The sequence below is a fragment of the Myotis brandtii genome, unplaced genomic scaffold (genome assembly GCF_000412655.1).
Source record: "Myotis brandtii unplaced genomic scaffold, ASM41265v1 scaffold441, whole genome shotgun sequence".
Taxonomy (NCBI): Eukaryota; Metazoa; Chordata; class Mammalia; order Chiroptera; family Vespertilionidae; genus Myotis; species Myotis brandtii.
Window position 1 is genome coordinate 3,891,401 of NW_005366873.1, and position 8,991 is coordinate 3,900,391.

Genomic DNA, 8,991 nt, shown 5'->3' on the forward strand with positions numbered 1-8,991 from the left:
TGCCCGGGGAGCGGGGAGCGGCCCCTGCTGGGAATTGGCAGAGCGGCTACGGCCAGCCCAGCAGAAAGCAGCGGGCACCCGGGAGTGTCCCCATCGAGCTGCGTCCTGGGAGGAAGGGGGTTGGAGACCCGTGACCCGAATCTGGACAAGCGGCCACCGGTACGGGTTGCATCCGGAGCAGTCCCGCCCTGGGCCGGGCTGCCCTCAACCGTAAGTGCTACCGGCGGCCGTGGCGAGTAGAGTCCGGGTGAGAAAGGAAGGCACAGGTGCGGATCGACCCCCTGGGGCGGAATGGGGAGCGCCTCCGGGGGAGCAGCCCCAGGCAGAGTTCAGAGCTGCAGTTGGGGAGGGTGACCACGTGTCGCCCCAGCAGCAGAGCTGTCGGCGAGACCCGAGGGACTCCGGGTCTGGACCGCGCCCCCTAAGACCGCGGTGGGGAGGGGTCCTGGAGGCGGAGGCCCGCGCCGCGTCTGAGCGAGGGCGCACTGACACCTGCTGGCCACTTGTGGTCACCGCTGGGAAGCTACCCGCCAGCACCAGGCGCCTTCTCCCGCCCCGGCAGTCCTTTGCCTAAAGCGCCTTCTCCTATCTCAGGACATGTTTGAGTCCAAGCTCAGGAAAGTAGGACCCAGATTTTAAATTGCACCGTCATGTTGCAGACATCTTTCTAAAGCACACACTTTATGCGTCTACCCGCAGCGGGAGCGGGGATTTGTCTGCTAAGGTCAGACAAAGGAAGGGCTCGTCCTGCATCAGAGCCCAGGACTGACACCCACCCTGGACTGGCATAGCCCACCCTTCCCGCGATCCAACAGGCCTGGACCCTGCCTCTCTGGACAGCTGTGAACCATCCTGTCTTGGTTGCGGCAGGAAAGCTAGACTCCACCCCCCCCTCTCACCCCACCCCCAGTTTACAAATGCACACACCCCATCTTTTAGTAAGGGGAGGTTGCTGGCCAAGAGAAGAGAGACTCCATGTTCTCTGCGATAGGAATAGCATAGAGTTGGGGCAAATGGCTTGTTTTTCTCCGCATGCTTGATGTCCTTCAATAAATTGTAACAGTTTCTAGAGCACCAGCCTGTGTTGGGCTATCTGCACTTTTCCAATAAGCAGTAGGCAGTTGAGGAGTAAGGCTCAAGAGGATAGGAACTGTCAGCAAAAGAGAGATTAGACCTCAAGGAAAGTTCTTACAGCAAAAGCTTATGCAGTCACCTTAGCTGGAAGTTCCAAGGATTGAACAGATCACCTCTGCACAGCAGGATGCAGGCTCAGGTGGGGGTTGTGGCGGGGGACTAATTCAGGACCTTGAGCATCACCTTGAACTCAAGTTGCTGATAAAGTTATTGATGCTACTGCTCTCGATGTAAAGAGTCACAGAGTCTAGCTAAAGTACTTTCAAAGTACTTCACAGATATCTCATTTGACTGCAGTGCCTTTATCTCCCAGTCTTTGCTTGGGGGGTTGGGGGGAGGGGGACTCTCCTTCCTATCTTAATTCTGAGGAGTCTCTCTCATCCCCTTTTCTGGATCACCTCAAGGCTGAAAAGGCAGAATTTCCTCCTTCCGTTGAGCCCATCGTTTCCCATCTTTTACTCAGAACTCAGCTCCGAGTCTCTTGGCAGGAGCAGAAACTGCACGAGGCTCCGTTGGAAACGTGTTTACACTCATCTTAGCACAGCAACCAGGAGCCCCAAACGTCAAGAATGAATGCGGAGACAAAACTCAAAGCCCGTGGCAGTCTGGGGTTCACCATGTCGTTCCCAGAACATAGGGCTGAGTATTGAGAGGCTTTCACTGCCCGTCTCGGCACCAGCTGCTAACACACTCTCCTTCCTTTCTCATTTCAGAAGCAAAAGGGGAAATGGGAACAGAGGCCACAGTGCTGTTCTTCCTTGAAATCTCTGCTACTAGCCTGTGCATGACACCTCTCATCACATTTTCTAAATGCTTCCCAAACAGCCAATTGGTTTCTTAATTTCCTGGTTTGGAGTCTTTTATCCTAAAATGGATACAGGCCTTCAAGGAGCTAGCCCAATACACAACTATTAATGATAATCATCACTGCCTCTTGTTAAGCACCCAGTATACAGCATGTCCGGGGCTGTACGCAGAGTCCCTTTATACCCCCGAGTTCCTCCTCTTGACACGTTTACCTCATCTCTAAAGACTCTGCCTCCTTGGTTTGACACCAGGATCAGTATCTCTGAGCTTTGAAAAGCTACTGGCCACCATTACTTTTTGCTAGAAGTTTCAGTGCTATGCTAGCTTGGTGAAACAGCGTTGAGCAGAGAGACATCCACAAAGATAGCACTTCTTAACCAGGCCTGTTTATCAGCATTGCCTGGAAAGGTAACACACACTTACCAGTGCTCCACCATTATGCAAGTCCGATGAGTCATAGTGGGATGCAGTTTGTGTATTTTAGCAAAGCTGGGGCGGGGGGGATGCTAAGCTAACACACACCCTGCTTAAGACTCACTGCCCCAAGCAAAAAGTCTCAGTGGGGACCAGGGAGGGGGTTCAGATGACCTGAGGACTTTTCTCAAGCCAACCTGAGCTAGGAAGAATGGGCCCCAGATTGAGAATCAGTGCCCTGGTGGGTCAGCTAGGAGGGTGTCATAGCCCTCCAGGGATCTGGGCAGAACAGTTAAGAGCTGTTGTAAATATGGAGGTTGACTTTGACGGCCTAAGGATGAGTCAGCTCTGGGCACACAAATAGAGGTCCATTAATAAAAATAAATACTATGTATTAGCACTGACCCCTGTCAGGCACAATGCTGAGCAGTTTATGTACCAGATATTTAATGTTATTCCCCAAACAACCCTAATATGTAGCTATTATTACTTGCCTTTGCAGATGGGGAAAACAAGGACCTGAGAGACTAGCTTAGCCTGCCCAAGTAATCAGCAGCAGGGTAAAACCTTGACCCCATGTTTCCTGATTATAAGCCAAACAAGATCTCTAACTCCCTCTGCCACACGACAGGGGGACCTGCAAGAGGTCCATCAGGAATGAGAGTAGTGACCAGCTGGCCAATCCTCCCTGCATCCCTGAGCTCCTCGTCCATGCATGGCTCCTAGGGCAGCACAGTCTAGGACGATGCGTTCTTTCATTCCACATATGATCCTGCTGCATTGGAGGAAGCATCAGACACAACACTTCCCAACGGCCAATCTGCTGGGACAGCAAGCACTACACTAACTGGTTGTGCAACCCCAGGATTGCTAGCCTCCCCTCGGTGGGAGTAGCCACTCCCTCTCCTGGGTGCCTGTAAATGTTTCTTCCATAGCTTGGGTGAACCCTTATTCCACTAGCTTATCTGTTCATTTGTACGATAATCTAGTGAGGGAAAAGGACTATCCTGACCACCTTTGTATTCCCAGAGCATACCCAAAACAGGTTTATTAAAAATCAAATTTCCTCCTGGTTTGTGTGGCTCAGTGGTTGAGCATTGACCCATGAACCAGGAGGTCACTGGATCAATTCCCGGTCAGGACACATGCCCAGGTTGTGGGCTTGATTCCCAGTAGGAGGCGTGCAGGAGGCAGATGATCAATTTTTCTAGCTCTCTATCCCTCTCCCTTCCTCTCTCTCTCTAAAATCAATAAAAATATATTAAAGGAAAGTTAACAATATGGTCAAATAAGTTTTTTTTTTTTTAGTAAAAAGATCACAATAAATTTCTGGAATCTACTATTACATCTGCAATTAAAGTGTCAGGCAAAACGACACCAAAATACAACCTGACTTCATCTAAAGGGAGTGAGGAACTGGAGAGAGGTGGTATTAATAGCTTACTTTTTATTTGTTTTGTCTGTGTGTGTGTGTGTGTGTGTTTTAAGACTTGACTAAGAAAAAGCTACGTGCCTTATTAACTTGGACTCCTAGGCTGTGATATAACCCCCACAAACGGTAGTTTGGACACATACTAGTACACACACAATCAGGCTACACACCCACACAGAGAGACCTTAAACACACCCTCAGCCATCTGAACACAATGAGCAGGTGGGGAACACAATGTTCCCACTGCCGTCCATGCCGTGTGCACAGCTGGAACTAAACATCTGTCAAGTGGCTGTATTGCTGACACAGAGGACGGGGATGGGGGGGGGGCAGTCACTAGGAAAATAATCTATTGCTTCCTTTGAGCTATTATTCAATTCCTTCACTTTCTTGTACCTGTGCTGGAGCCCTTTTGGAATCACACTGTCACTGAAGGCAAATGTAAGCTAAAAGCAAAGCATGGACTGCAGAGTGTTGTCCTGGGAACTGCCTTAAGTACCACCATCCATTTCTCATCACTGACTGTCAGGCCAATCCCGCTATACTATACTCACAAGTGAAGTCCTGCCACCACCTTCATCGACAAGATTCTGAAGTGCTAGCCCATCCTGCCCCAGCCTGGAAGATTAAGCCAGGTGTTTTCTGTCTCTGCAAGGGCCTCTGGGCAAGACCAGGAAGTCAGCAGTCTGCCAGGATCATCTCTACCTTCAGGATGCCAACAAAGTTTGGGCTCCCATCTGACTCTTTGCTGCTGCCCAACCCCACAGGACATGTTTGTGTTTCCACTGAAATGTGAGGGCTGTGCACACATATGAATCTACCATCCCCTCCTGCAGGCCTTCAAGCAGGCCCTCACAAATAAGTGTCCCCCGCGCCCCCAATCCAGGTGAGTTATCTTGCCTGCTGTGTTCAGAAGCATAAGGAAAAGCAAAGCTTGAAATAGTCATGGAAAGTGATATTCTCAGGCATAACAGGTGAGCCAAATCCACTGGCCCTATTAATTGTTGCCAACATTAATAACTCCTGAACTAACATCCCATTAATCTGATTAGGTAATGTGAATCACCCTTCACATTTACTCAAAGAAACCAAGGAGACAGGGTTCCCAAAACACACACACACACAATTTAAGAGGTGGTCTATCATGGCTCCCTAGAAATGATTTCTTTTTTTCTATCCTCCTTAGTTAATGACAAAGCTCAAGGTCCTTGATCCTAAAGGGAACCCTGCCTGGGGAGGCATTCAAGTCATGAGTCTGAGCTTTGGAGCAAAACAAACCTGGGTTCTGGTCCTGTTTCTGTCACGTAAGCATTGTATTAACTTTCTGGGCCCGTTTCCTCATATGGAAATGGGGGAAATACTTGTACACACCTCATGCACATTCTTAAATGAAGATTAAATGAGCAAATACATGGAAAATACGTAACATAGTGTTTGATATTTAATAGGTGCCCATTATGCATTGAGAGCATTTTAGTTGGCAACACTTTCTCCTTTATTAATTTGAATTTTCCTCAGACATGCAAATAGATCCTAAGATTGCCCAACTTAAAGTTTGACAGCTAATTAATAAATTAGCATGAGAAATAATAATTAAAAACAACATGAAAGTGGGAAGATATGGCTTTAATGGGTTTTAATAGGTATCTCTCTGTGTGAAAAGCAAAGGAGGGGGTGGAGATCAAAGGTTTTGGAACAGTTCATAATATGTAAGGATACACGCAGTTACTTACATTATTAGCTACCAAAGAAGAGGCACAACCATCACTGAAGTTCAAATTGGGCAGGCTGGGCTGAGGGACACCCACCCAGTGCATGAATTTTGTGCACCGGGCCTCTAGTAATATATAAAAGTTATTAAATAACTGCCAAGGTTCTTAGATATAAGCAAATTCTTCAACTTAGATTTGTTTGTATATTTTAGAATTGTATATTTTAAAAAGCTGGCATTTACTACATGGCATTCAAATGTATTAGAAAAGCTGGAGAAATGCAATCTCCATGAAATGTGTATAAGTACATATGTATGTGTATATATGTAAAATGAAAAAAGTAAACCTTATCACTCAGGTATCTCACCTAATGATGTAGTAAAACTGCTTATGCCCTAGGGAAGTAACAGGATAAGTTATTACTGTACAAAAACAGAAAACTAGAACAATTTTGCTTTTAGTTTTCATCTTCAATCTAAATAAGGTAGGGGTTACTTAGAATTCTTGACTATACAATATTCTTTTGAAGTTGACATCAAAGGCCAAAACGTGTAGATTTCTTATTTGCAACTAAGCTAATGTTCACAAAAGTAAAAAAAGTCATCAAACATTTTAATGGAAAATGGTAATCATTCTAAACCCAGGTTCATCCCTAACTCTCCATGTTAATATTTTATTTTCTATAAACCAGTCTATGAGTATTTTTTTAAAGGCAACCATATTCTCAATTGCCTCAGGATGGCCCTTAATAAGCAATAACAGGAGGTGCTTTGTTTGGAGGTTAGGAAAATTGAGCTCTGAATGAAATCAGCTATTCTTAATTTTTTAGAAGTAGATTACTCAAATATGTGTGAAATCCATTAAACTGTGACCTCAATAGCAAGTGCTTGACAAGCTATATGATAAACATTTTATACTAAGTAGTGCTACTTACAAGGCATATTATCTGTAATAAATAAAATTCAACAAAACAATGATCCTCCAAAATCAACACCAGGAACTTCTTTACAAATCAATCACCTGCCTGACTTAAAACATAAGTTCACTTCATTTATGTTTTCTCCATTATGTTTTGACTATCTCCCATATTCATAAATATGTACTCACATACATGGTATGCCTACACTTCAGAAACTAAAAGGCTAATTCCAAGCATTCTGAATACTTCTGCCACAGCAAATTTGGACATTTAGATGCTTAAACACTGTGCATTAAAATTCCCTAAGATATAGCCCTGGTCAGTGTGCTAAATGGTTAGAGCATCGGCCTGCACACTGAAGGGCATGGGTTCGATTCCTATTCAAGAGCATGTACTTGAGTTGTAGGTTCAATCCCTGGCTCTGGTCGGGCTCATGCGGGAGGCAATCAATGTATCTCTCTCAAATCGATGTTTCTCTCTCTACCCCTCCCTTCCACTTTTCTGCTCTAAAAATCAATGTACAAAATATTCTTGGGTAATGATTAACAAAAACCACACAAACTCCCTAAGATATAAATATTAAAATTAGGTTTTCTAATTGTTTTTCAGTCATTGATAAAAACTAAAAAAAATTCAGGCATTCAGATTCTTATCTCTAATCTCAAGAGGGAAATTTAAAGTAACCATATATTCAATCAGGTGATATCTTTAAAAAGATTTGGACATTCACATTGCCTAATTTGAAGGTAATATTTGTAAGATATACTAACTCATTCAATATTATAGCATTTGTAATTTAAAGGAAAAAATCAGTTTTTTAAATCTCAGTAAAAAAAAACAATAGTATGAGCTGATAGTCTGATCACTTAACAGATCTTTAAAGAGCCAATAATCTAGTCACTTAAATTTAATATTTTATATTCTTTTTGAGTCAGAATTTTCTTGTGTACATTTTGAATTATGACCCTCCCAAATATAGACATTTTCTTCCTAGGCCTGATTTTTGCTAGCAGGGCTAAAACCATGGAAATCTAGTTCTTCAGTTAGACCAGTCAAGCTAGTCCTATTCAAAGATGAGTTAAAAATAAGTGTATAGACTTGACCAGTTATCTCAAATCTAATCTACTCCAAAAGATTTATAAATAAAGCTAAATAATAAAAGGGAGAAAGACCACCATAAATCAGTTGATTAAATAATTAGAATATGGAAAGGAGCAAACAATAACTTTTTTCATAAAGAAAAACAGGTGACATTTCTAGAGATAAGATTTAAGGGACTCAAATAAGGATATAATCAATCATATAAGTCTATTGGAAAGACCATGAAGACCTGCCCATAACTATCCTTATCTGGCATCCTCCACCCAATTCTTTAGGGAAATAAGATAGCACACCAGCCCAACCTGAATGAACACTTATGTGTCATCTCTCTCTCTTTCAGGGCTGAAAACTAATTGTGGAGAAGAGTGGCCAGAAACTAGGATCACTGTCCAACATGCTTTTCTGTGATGACAGACACATTCTGTATCTATACTAATGTAATAGAAACCAACCACGGTTACCGAGAACTTGATGTGATTAAGTGTAACCAAATTTTAAAAGCCACATGTGGCTAGTTAGTGGCAATTATTTTGTATAGTGCAGATCCTAGAAAAAATAGTGTGGGAAGTAAAATACTGAAGAATATACTGAGAAGTTAGAAGAATTGAACTCAATAAAATTGGCTGTTCTATTTACTAAATATTTATTTCCTTCCCACTTCTTTTATAGCAACTTCTCAATTTCTGCAGGCTCCTCCCTAAGTACCCAAAAGTTAAATGTTGGTGTTGATCAGGATTCCATCCTAGGGGATTCTATCCTTTTCCCATTCTACCTGCTCTCCCTAGAAAATTCTTGCTTCAATTATAATTTATATGCTAGATCATGTTTTCCAACCTAACCTTCTAAGCATTGGATTTAACTATCCAAATGCTTACTTGGCGTCACCAATTGATGTCCTGCAGGTACCAGAACACATCCTCTCCTTACACCCAAACTAAAAGAACCTGGTCCTGCTGCCAACTTCCATACATCCAGATGTTTATGCCGTAATTTTGGGAGTAACCTTGATTCTCTAACTCAGCTTTTCCAATCAGTCATGAAATCTCACTAATACCTCTTCCTAAGGCTCCCTTCAATGTCTTTCTTTTCATCCCCACTGCTACAATCCCAATCAAAGCCATGGTTACCTCTTGCCTAGATTATTCCATCAGGCTCCCCACCTGACTGCTTGATCTCTAGTTTTGATTCCCTTCAACTCATTCTTCTCAAACTTAAAAAAAAAAAGACATATCAAAGAATCTTAAGAGTAAAGATGAAAATTAATCAAGTTGTGCAAAGGACTAATTATGTTACCTTCCCTGATAAGTTTTCTTCAGCCAATTAAATAGTTCCAACTTGAAAGGTCTCCTTACCCTTATAGCTCTTGTTCTTATGAACACTTAAAAATACAAATAATGTTTAGTCAGTATCACAACTTCCTTTTTTAACACATTGCGTACCGCATAGAAATCTCTAAGACATATGCCAGGGAC

General features: G+C 43.1%; 1 long non-coding RNA gene across 3 annotated transcripts; it reads left to right on the forward strand.

The window, feature by feature from the left end:
• The first annotated feature begins 6 nt into the window (after positions 1–6).
• Positions 7–8,915, forward strand: LOC106727533. Of its 3 annotated transcripts, XR_001363763.1 has the most exons (4): positions 7–210; positions 4,443–4,673; positions 4,974–5,091; positions 7,860–8,915. It is a non-coding gene; the product is annotated as an uncharacterized LOC106727533 (long non-coding RNA). The 3 variants fall into 3 exon arrangements; XR_001363764.1 differs by lacking the exon at positions 4,974–5,091; XR_001363762.1 differs by lacking the exon at positions 7,860–8,915 and having other exon boundaries at positions 4,974–6,761.
• Positions 8,916–8,991: the final 76 nt, after the last annotated feature.